The 10638-nt window shown below is 42.3% G+C and overlaps 1 long non-coding RNA gene across 1 annotated transcript; it reads left to right on the top strand.

Annotated features, from left to right (window-relative positions):
* Positions 1 to 7: 7 nt before the first annotated feature.
* LOC116411549 lies at positions 8 to 2159 on the top strand. Its single transcript, XR_004223190.1, has 3 exons — positions 8 to 213; positions 533 to 608; positions 2022 to 2159. It is a non-coding gene; the product is annotated as an uncharacterized LOC116411549 (long non-coding RNA).
* The last annotated feature ends 8479 nt before the right edge of the window (positions 2160 to 10638 follow it).

Below are 10638 nucleotides of genomic sequence, written 5' to 3'. Positions count from 1 at the left end.
AGCGTAACTTCCGCTGGCCCTCACGTACAGTACTGACGTATGACGTGCCCTCTTTGCGACATAGCGTTCGTAGTGGGTTTGGGAAATATCAGGATAGTTTAGGAACAAGCTAAATTACACACGTGTGAAATGGGAAGCCGCTTGGACTTGGACTAGTTACTGTGATAAAAGATCCTTTTCTCTTCTGTTTATATCTGGAAGCTTAACTAAAAGGTTCATTATTTTAAGAGTCATAGTGCACACTATTTCCTGCCCTAACTCTTCCTGGAACGATTGCTGAAAAAGCAACGTTTTCGCCACGCTATAAGCCAAACCGAAAATTGGCATTCATAGGATATAGTCTCATAAAAATTATTATAAGCTGGTGATTTTATAGATATTTATTAGATACTGGTCAAAACTACTATAGCCACTTTTTGAAAAATGAGGTTACGTTGTTTGTAGCCCAAACCCTAAACCTATTTGCCCGAAATAAAATACATAAAACTCGATCTCTTTATTTTCTATTAGTAAACCTCAAAATTCCTTGCAGGTAGTGCATCTGGTGAGAAATGAACTACGAATTCCAGAAACTGACAGCCTGGCTCTCACTGGACCAAAACAAAAAGGTGCAGGTTATAAAAAATGTATCTTTCTGAAAAAAAATGTGCCACCAGGTGGCACATTATCTTAGTTATTAATCATAACTGACTCACAACGCACTGTTTAAATGAGTAATGTCAAATAACTTTAAAGATACATACTTCAAATCATGGCAAGTTTACAGTGAGATGGTCAGGATACATCTCATTCCAAATTGATTCCCTCTTGTGGGATCAACTTTATACTAAAAGATATTTTGAACAACTAATTGCTAAACTGTAAAAAAATATTAATATGGAACCACCTAATCAGAATGGATGGCCTTCTGTCTGCTGGAAGGACCTAATTAAAGCATTAGAGAGTGTATTATATAGTTATCATATCCCCATTAAAGGACAAATCAACCCAAAATATAATTTTTTGCCTAATAAAAGAAAACATAATTCTAAGCAACTTTTCAATATACATTCATATACATATACATTATTTCTTTTTTATTTATTTCTTTTTATAAAAGAAATCACGAATAGTCACCAGAAAAAAACTGCAAGTAAAAGCTACCACGGTTCTATAGCAGTCATTGGGAATATTCTTAAGCAGTTATATTTATTTTAAAACATTCAAGCTTTTCAGCCTCGTTAAAAATGAATGCAACAATGTGATTCTCACTATTTTTTTCTACAGAAAAAAACAGGAATTTGACTGGTGGTGAAAATACCAACTCTTCACACATCTAAATTGATCTATCTTTATATTTCGTCTAATTTTAAAACAGCATTTATTTCCTTTAAAGGAACAGTAACACCAAAAAATGAAAGTGTATAAAAGTAACTAAAATATAATGTGCTGCCGCCCTGCACTGGTAAAAGTTGTGTGTTTACTTCAGAAAGTCTACTATAATTTATATAAATAAGCTGCTATGTAGCCACGGGGGCAGCCATTCAAAGGAGAAAAGGGACAGGCACATAGCAGATAACAGATAAAACACTATTGTATTCTACAAAACTTATCTGTTATCTGCTATGTAACCTGTGCCTTTTCTCCTTTTTTCCAGCTTGAATGGCTGCCCCCGTGGCTACACAGCAGCTTATTATATAAATTATAGTAGTGTTACTGTAGCAAACACACCAGTTTTACCAGTGCAGGGCAACAGTGCATTATATTTTTATTACTTTAAAGCTCTTTCATTTTTTGGTGTTACTGTTCCTTTAAGGTAGAAAATCTAGACTGCAATAGAGTTGCAATATCAGCATTCTTAGCATTTTTAATATTACCATAAAGAGGTGTTTTTTAAAAGTAAAGTTTTTTTTTCACAAAACTATTTGCATCAGTAACTGCATGAAAGAGACCAGAATTATTAACTGTATACATTCCTTATCTCATCCTTAGTTAATGTTTTATCTGAAAGGTGTAATATCTTTTCCTTTCTTTCCCATAAGATGCACCTTCACTTTGTCCTCTCCTGACTCAATGGAAAATACCTTGGTCATTTCTTTTCCTAACACGGTGAGGCATCCATGTTCACTGCTGCACCAAAAAAAAACAAAACTTTTTTTTCATAATAAAGGAAAGTTTAATTCTAAGCAATTTTCTATTAAATGTAATTGTTACTAAAAGTTATTTCTAGTCCTTGCAAATAGGGCATTGTGGGAACTTATTTCTGATATTCTCAGACTCTCTTTCATCAGGTATAATACCTAGGTATTGGAAGAAGGTGAATGTCATTCCTATATTTAAGAAGGGAGTAAGATCTCAGCCTGGCAATTATAGGCCTGTTAGTTTGACATCCGTGGTGGGCAAGTTATCTGAAGGCTTGTTAAGGGATCTCATACAAAATTATGTACTGGAGAATGGCATTATGAGCAGTAATCAGCATGGCTGTATGAAGGACAAGTCATGTCAGACCAATTTAATTGCTTTTTATGATGAGGTAAGTAAGAAGCTGGACAGTGGGGATGCAGTAGATATAATCTATTTGGATTTTGCCAAAGCATTGATACCATTCCCCACAAACGACTGCTTTCTAAACTAAGGTCTATTGGTCTTAGTGAAGACGTTTGCACATGGATAGAAAACTGGCTACAGGATCGGGTACAGAGGGTGGTTGTTAATGGTACATTCTCTACTTGGAATAAGGTTCTCAGTGGGGTTCTCAGGGTTCTGTACTGGGGCCACTTTTGTTTAACTTGTTCATAAATGACTTAGGGGAGGGTATTATGAGTAATGTATCAGTATTTGCAGATGACACAAAACTCTGCAGACCAGTCAATTCTATCCAGGATGTGGCATCCTTGCAGCTGGATCGTGACCAACTGGCAATCTGGGCGGCTAAGTGGCAGATGAAATTTAATGTGGATAAATGTAAGGTCATGCACCTGGGATGTAAAAATATGCAAGCCACTTATACCCTTTATGGGACTGCACTAGGCAAATCCATAATGGAGAAGGACCTTGTAGATAATAAACTTGGCTTTAGCAAGCAATGCCAGGCAGCAGCTACAAGGGCAAACATGGTTTTGAGCTGTATTAAAAGGGGTATAGATTCACGGGAGGAGGGGGTTATTCTTCCCCTTTCCGAGCGCTGGTAAGGCCCCATCTAGAATATGCTGTTCAGTTTTGGTCTCCAGTGCTCAAACTAGACATTATTGAGTTAGAGAGGGTCCAGAGAAGGGCAACTAAGCTGGTAAAGGGTATGGAAAGTCTCAGTTATGAAGAAAGACTGGCCAAGTTGGGTCTGTTTACACTGGAGAAGAGGCGCTTAAGAGGTGACATGATAACTATGTATAAATATATAAGGGGATCATATAATAACCTTTCTAATGTTTTATTTACCAGTAGGTCCTTCCAACGGACACAAGGGCACCCACTCCGTTTAGAAGAAGGGAGGTTCCATTTAAATATTCGGAAAGGATTTTTTACTGTGAGAGCTGTGAGGTTGTGGAATTCCCTCCCCGAATCAGTCGTGCTGGCTGATACATTATAAAGCTTTAAGAAGGGGCTGGATGGATTCTTAGCAAGTGAGGGAATACAGGGTTATGGGAGATAGCTCTTAGTACAAGTTAATCCAGGGACTGGTCCGATTGCCATCTTGGAGTCAGGAAGGAATTTTTTCCCCTCTGCGGAAAATTAGAAAGGCTTCAGATGGGTTTTTTTTGCCTTCCTCTGGATCAACTAGAAGTTAGGCAGGTTATATATAGTCATTATGGTTGAACATGATGGACGTATGTCTTTTTTCAACCCAACTTACTATGTAACTATGTATGTAACTAGAGGAAGTGAGAGTTTAACCCTTTCACTGCCAGCCGTTTTGAACAAAGCGGAACACCTACTGCAAGACAGTTTTTGAACATTTTGCACTGTTTCACTTTAGGGGCCTTTCCTTGGGGGGACTTTTAGTTTACCCAGGAAAACAATATATTGTTTTTTTCAGGACAACCTAAGCTTTTAAAATATGGTAGAATTTTTGTGTAATTCCAATCTTGTAACAAGATATAGGCTTCTAAATGTCTAAAAAATGAAAAAAAATTATATTTTCCATAATATAAACACACATACCAGAAACAAAAATTATTTTATGCATGAAAATACACCTGATTTGAAAAGTCTCATGTCTCCTGAACATGCCAATACCAAATATATATAGTTTTATGGAGATTTCTCACTTGTACTACAGTTTTTGTTTTGTATAGGTCACAAACTCCCAGCAGTACACTACCAAATTTCCAAAGCACTGCTCCAGAAAGCTGCATACTTTATCCCAGAAAATTTTACATTTTTAGAAAGAAGAGATTCTGGGGAATCCAGAATAGGCACAACTGTCTGTCTACTCCAAACTATCAAGTCGCAATGCTTTCCTAAAGTTATTGGTTTTTCTCAAAATTTGTGAATTTTTTTTAAAATCGCTTCAAAGCTTCCAGTCTATAGTATCTTAACTCCTAAAGGTCATAAAGTAACCAAATAAAACCCCCTAAATATGAACGCCAGGGGTCCACTGAACAGTTTGATGCCCAATATGTATAGGTTTAGCTAAGTATGTGGCATGTAGGGGCCCCAATGTGAACATACACCCATATGTACTGTCATTTCTGTCATTTCAGCTTCTGCAAAATCAACATTTACATCATTATATGTGGGATAAAGCTAGTAAAAAGTACATTCACCCCAGAAAGCCATATATTTTTGGAAAGTACACATTCCCCCGTGTAAGGACGCGCGCCTTGTAGCGCATGCGTCTAGGGAGACGCCACTGCGACGCTCGCTGCTCTCGCGCCACGTAGCGCGCACGTCCAAAAAGGTGCGCGCGTAGAGTCACACGCACACTACAGGGGCGCGCGCGTAAAATCTCGCGCAGCGAAAAGTCGCGTGCGCAAGCCCGCACGGGGCGGCGTGCGTCCTGACATCACACGCACTGGGGCCTGTAAATAGTCGCCATTTACAAGCATTCATTGCTTGGTTATCAAGTTTATTCTGGTGCCTGGCGTTTCTTTACATTCAGATTTCCTGTTGAACCTCTGCCTGGATTTCTGCTTCTGAACCTGTTCTGCCTGCCCCGACTCGGACCCGTTTGACCACTCCTGCGCTTGACCCCTGGTACCTCGTTATTGGCTCTCCGGCCTCTCTCCACTACCGTGCTTCCTGTCCTCATCCTCAGGCGAGCCTCCGGTTAGTGTGAGACGTTTGTGGGCTTGCTCGCTACAATCCATCCCTCGGCTTGACTTCTCTCTACGGCCTGTTACCACTCCTCGGCCTGACAGAATAACCAAGCCATGGATAGAGAGGAAGAACCTTCTCCTCTCACTACCCTCACCCAGCAGATCGCTTCTATTACACAGGCTGTAAGGGAGCTCCAAGGAGGGTATAATCAAGTTCAGGAACAGCTCCGTATTCTGCAACCACCTGTACCTGCTCCAGCTGTCTCACCCCCGCCTCCTGCGGCCGGAACATCTGCTTCATCTACCCCAGAGCCTAATGTGGCTATGCCTGAAAAATTTTCCGGCGGCCGTAAGACTTTCAGAACTTTCACTAATGCTTGCAAACTTTTGTTCACCCTTAAACCAAGAATGTACTCCACTGAGCAAATTAAGGTGGGAGTTATAATTTCACTACTTCTTGGCGAACCTCAGTCCTGGGCTTTTCATCTCATGGAAACTCGCAGTTCCTCCCTTTTGTCTGTGGATTCCTTTTTCCAAGCCCTAGCGGTGCTATACGACGATCCACATCGCACTGCCACAGCAGAGGCGTCCCTAAGAAATCTGCATCAAAGGTCCCGACCTGTCGAGGATTACACCGTGGAATTTCGCAAGTATGCGTCTGATGTGGACTGGAATCAAGCAGCCTTAAAACATCAGTTCCGTTTGGGGCTCTCCGACAGTCTGAAAGATGAGCTTGCCCGAGTTGGAGTTCCAGCCTCCCTAGATGAACTCATTCATTTGTCTATTCAAATTGATAGACGCTTGAGGGAGAGGAAACTGGAAAAGACTGGTCAATTTAATCCTTCGTGGCTCATCCCCAAGGCTCCTCCTCCCATTCGTTCCGAACCTGGACCTGTTTCTTCTGACGAGACGGAACCCATGCAGATTGGGGCTCTACATTCTGCTCTATCTCCCGAAGAACGCTTACGCCGGAGACGGTTAAACCTCTGCCTTTATTGCGGACTCACCGGCCATGTGCTTCGCAATTGCCCTACTCGCCCTTGTAAGGAATCTACCTGTAAGACTGATACTCTCAAGTACAGGTTTGCTCCTTTATTAACTTTGTCCATTTCCTTACAGTTGGGAAACAAGACCTTAAACCTCTCAGCAATCCTTGATTCTGGAGCCAGTGGATGTTTCCTCGACTCTCAAGTCGCGGAGACCCATCGAATTCCGTTAAAGAAGAAACAGTTTCCAGTCTTCTTACGAGTGGCTGATGGGTCACCCATAAACTCCGGTCCTATTCTGCTTGAATCTGCTCCTTTACCACTTACCCTGAATAAAAATCATCACGAGCATTTGAGTTTCGATATTGTGTCTTCGCCACTGTCTCCAATTATTATTGCCCTACCCTGGTTACGCAAACACAACCCATTTATTAATTGGGACACTGGCTGTATCACCTTCTCATCAAAGTTTTGCTCCTCGCATTGCCTCTCCACGCCTTCTGCTAAGTCTTGGGAGATTTGTAGTATTGCCACTAAAGAGTTTCCGGGTTTACCTATGGAGTACTACGACTTCCTGGATATCTTTGATAAAAAGGGGGCCGATTCACTTCCCCCTCATCGTATCTACGATTGCCCCATTGATCTGTTACCCGGTTCACAAGTGCCTTTCGGAAGAATTTACCCCTTGGCCGAACCTGAGCTTAAGGTTTTGCGAGAATACATTGAGGAGAACCTTGCTAAGGAATTTATCCGGCCTTCCACTTCTCCTGCCGGAGCAGGAATCTTCTTTGTGGAAAAAAAAGATCAGTCTTTAAGGCCCTGCATTGACTATCAGGAACTCAACAAAATCACTATCAAGAACCGATACCCACTGCCTTTGATACCTGAACTGTTTCAACGTTTTAGAGCAGCTACTATTTTCTCCAAACTGGACTTAAGAGGAGCCTACAATTTGGTGAGAATCCGCAAAGGAGATGAATGGAAAACAGCATTCCGCACCAGATATGGACATTTCGAGTACCTGGTGATGCCCTTCGGCTTATGCAACGCTCCAGCAACCTTCCAACACTTCCTTAATGATGTGTTCCGAGATTTTTTGGACATTTTTGTTATTATTTATCTCGATGACAATTCTTATATTTTCTAACTCCTTTTCAGAACATCAAGTCCATATGAAAAAAGTTTTCTCCCGTCTTCGGTCCCACCAATTATTTGTCAAGTTTGAAAAATGTGAGTTCCACAAATCTTCGATTGAATTCTTGGGATTCGTGATTTCTCCGGGAGGAATACAAATGGATCCGAAGAAAATTTCTGCTCTCCTCAACTGGCCTGCTCCTTCGTCCAGAAAGGAAGTTCAACGCTTTATCGGATTTGCTAATTTTTACAGGAAGTTTATTAAGAACTTTTCGCAAATCATTTTGCCTATTACTAGACTTACTTCTTTGACTTCCAAGTTTCTGTGGACATTCCAAGCTCAAAAGGCATTTGATGCTCTTAAATCCCATTTTACCTCTGCACCCGTGCTTTGTCACCCGAACCCATCTCTACCTTTTGTTTTGGAAGTAGATGCTTCAGAAAATGCAGTAGGAGCGATCCTGTCCCAAAGATCAAATCCCTCTAGTTCTCTACATCCCGTGGCATTCTTTTCCCGTAAATTGAGTAAATCTGAACAAAATTATGATGTTTCTGACCGGGAGCTTTTGTCAATTAAATTAGCTTTGGAGGAGTGGAGATACTTGCTGGAGGGTAGTCCTCATCCTATTTTAATCTTCACGGATCATAGAAATCTAGAATACCTTCGTACGGCCAGGAGATTGAGACCCAGACAAGCCCGTTGGGCTCTCTTTTTTATGAGGTTCAATTTCCACCTCACTTTTCGTCCTGGCTCCAAGAACATTAAGGCTGACGCCCTTTCTAGGATGTTTCCGTCTGAAGCAGACTCGGGCAGCTCCCCTGAGACCTTTCTCCAACCTCATCATTTTCTATGTGTATAGTTCTCTCTTACCAGATCAAGCAAGAGTGTAACCTAAATGCTCCTTCAGAGCCCGATCTTGTGGCTAGAAATGGGCTATTTTTCTTCAGAGATAAGATATTTGTGCCCAAGAAATTTCGCTTAGAGGTTCTTCGTATGGTCCACGACTCCAAATTGGCAGGACACCCTGGGGTCAAAAAGACCATTGTTCTGGCAAAGAGGTTCATCTGGTGGTCGAACTTATATTCAGATTGTGTGGCCTATGTAAAGTCCTGCGACATCTGTTCGAGAACTAAGAGTACGCGTTCCAAACCTATGGGACTACTTCTGCCTTTACCAGTTCCCGCTAGACCTTGGGGGTCAATCTCCATGGACTTTATTACGGACTTACCCCCTTCCAAAGACTATACTACTATTTTTGTCATCGTTGATAGACTAACCAAGATGGCTCATGTTGTTCCTCTGACTAAGCTTCCTTCAGCAGCCCTCACCGCTGAGACTTTTATTAAGGAGATCATTAGACTTCATGGACTACCTGACGAAGTAGTATCCGATAGAGGAACACAATTTACTTCCCGATTTTGGAAAGTACTATGTGAAGCTCTGCAAATCAAGTTCTCATTCTCGTCCGCTTTTCATCCACAATCCAATGGACAGACTGAGAGAACGAATCAAACTTTAGAACAATATCTAAGGTGTTTCACGTCATATCTCCAAGATGACTGGTTGGTCTTACTCCCGTTAGCGGAATTTGCTTATAATAATGCACACCACTCTTCTATCCAGCAGTCTCCGTTTTTTGCCAATTATGGTCTTCACCCTGCAGTGTTTCCGTTGTCTACTCCAGAGGTTCTCCTTCCTGCTGTCCAGGATCGATTAACCTTTCTGAAGGATAACTACAAGACCCTGCAAACTACTATGACCAAAGCTCAGAAAAATTTCAAGACTTTCGCTGATAGGAAGAGAAGTAAGGACCCAGAATTTAAAGTTGGAGACAAGGTTTGGTTGTCAGCTGCCAATCTAAAAGTCTCCTGTCCAAGCAAGAAACTTGGCCATCGTTTTCTGGGCCCTTTTGAGATTGTGCGGAAAATTAATCCTGTAGCTTTTCAACTGAAACTTCCGGAAACCTGGCATACCCATCCGGTCTTTCATTCGGCTCTACTCAAGCCTGTGGTTCCGAATCCTTTTGTTGGCCGAGTCGCGAAGCCTCCTCCTCCAGTGTCATTTGATGGGGAGGAAGAATTTGAAGTTGAAGATATTCTGGATCATAGGATCCGGGGCAGACAACAGCAATATTTGGTAAAGTGGAGAGGTTACGGCATGGAAGAGAACTCTTGGGAACCTGCACAAAATATACATGCTCCTAGACTGTTACAGAGTTTCCACCGGAAACATCCCAAGAAGAAGGGTATTCGCGTCCAGAGGTCGCTCCTCGGGGGGGGGGCAATGTAAGGATGCGCGCCTTGTAGCGCATGCATCTAGGGAGACGCCACTGCGTCGCACGTCCAAAAAGGTGCGCGCGTAGTGTCACACACACACTACAGGGGCGCGCGTAAAATCTCACGCAGCGAAAAGTCGCGTGCGCAAGCCCGCACGGGGCGGCGTGCGTCCTGACATCACACGCACTGAGGCCTGTAAATAGTCGCCATTTACAAGCCTTCATTGCTTGGTTATCAAGTTTACTCTGGTGCCTGGCGTTTCTTTGCATTCCGATTTCCTGTTGAACCTCTGCCTGGATTTCCGCTTCTGAACCTGTTCTGCCTGCCCCGACTCGGACCCGTTTGACCACTCCTGCGCTTGACCCCTGGTACCTCGTTATTGGCTCTCCAGCCTCTCTCCACTACCGTGCTTCCTGTCCTCAGGCGAGCCTCCGGTTAGTGTGAGACGTTTGTGGGCTTGCTCACTACAATCCATCCCTCCGCTTGACTTCTCTCTACGGCCTGTTACCACTCCTCGGCCTGACACCCTGAATCTAAAATGGGTACCCATGTCTTTCTACTCCACAGTACCAAGCTGCAAAGCTTTCCTAAAATTGGCAATTTTGATAACATTTCCAAAAATCCACTCAAAGCTTCCAGTTTCCAGCATCTTATCTCCCACATAGCATTACGTACCAAGATAAAAAACCCTAAATATGAACGCCAGGGGCCCACTGAACAATTTCAGGCCCAATATGTATAGGTTTACCTAAGTATGTGGCATGTAGGGGCCCCAATGAGAACATACCCCCATATGATCTATCATTTCTGTCATTTCAGCTTCTGCAAAATCAATACATTTACATCATTATTTGTGGGATAATGCTAGTAAAAAGTACATTCACCCCAGAAAGTCATATATTTTTGGAAAGTACACATTCCCCCGAATCTAAAATGGGTACCCATGTCTTTCTACTCCATAGTACCAAGCCATAAAGCTTTCCTAAGTTTGACGATTTTTATGGCAT

Source organism: Xenopus tropicalis, chromosome 1, assembly GCF_000004195.4.
Source record: "Xenopus tropicalis strain Nigerian chromosome 1, UCB_Xtro_10.0, whole genome shotgun sequence".
NCBI lineage: Eukaryota > Metazoa > Chordata > Amphibia > Anura > Pipidae > Xenopus > Xenopus tropicalis.
This window is presented reverse-complemented; position numbering and strand designations above follow the sequence as displayed.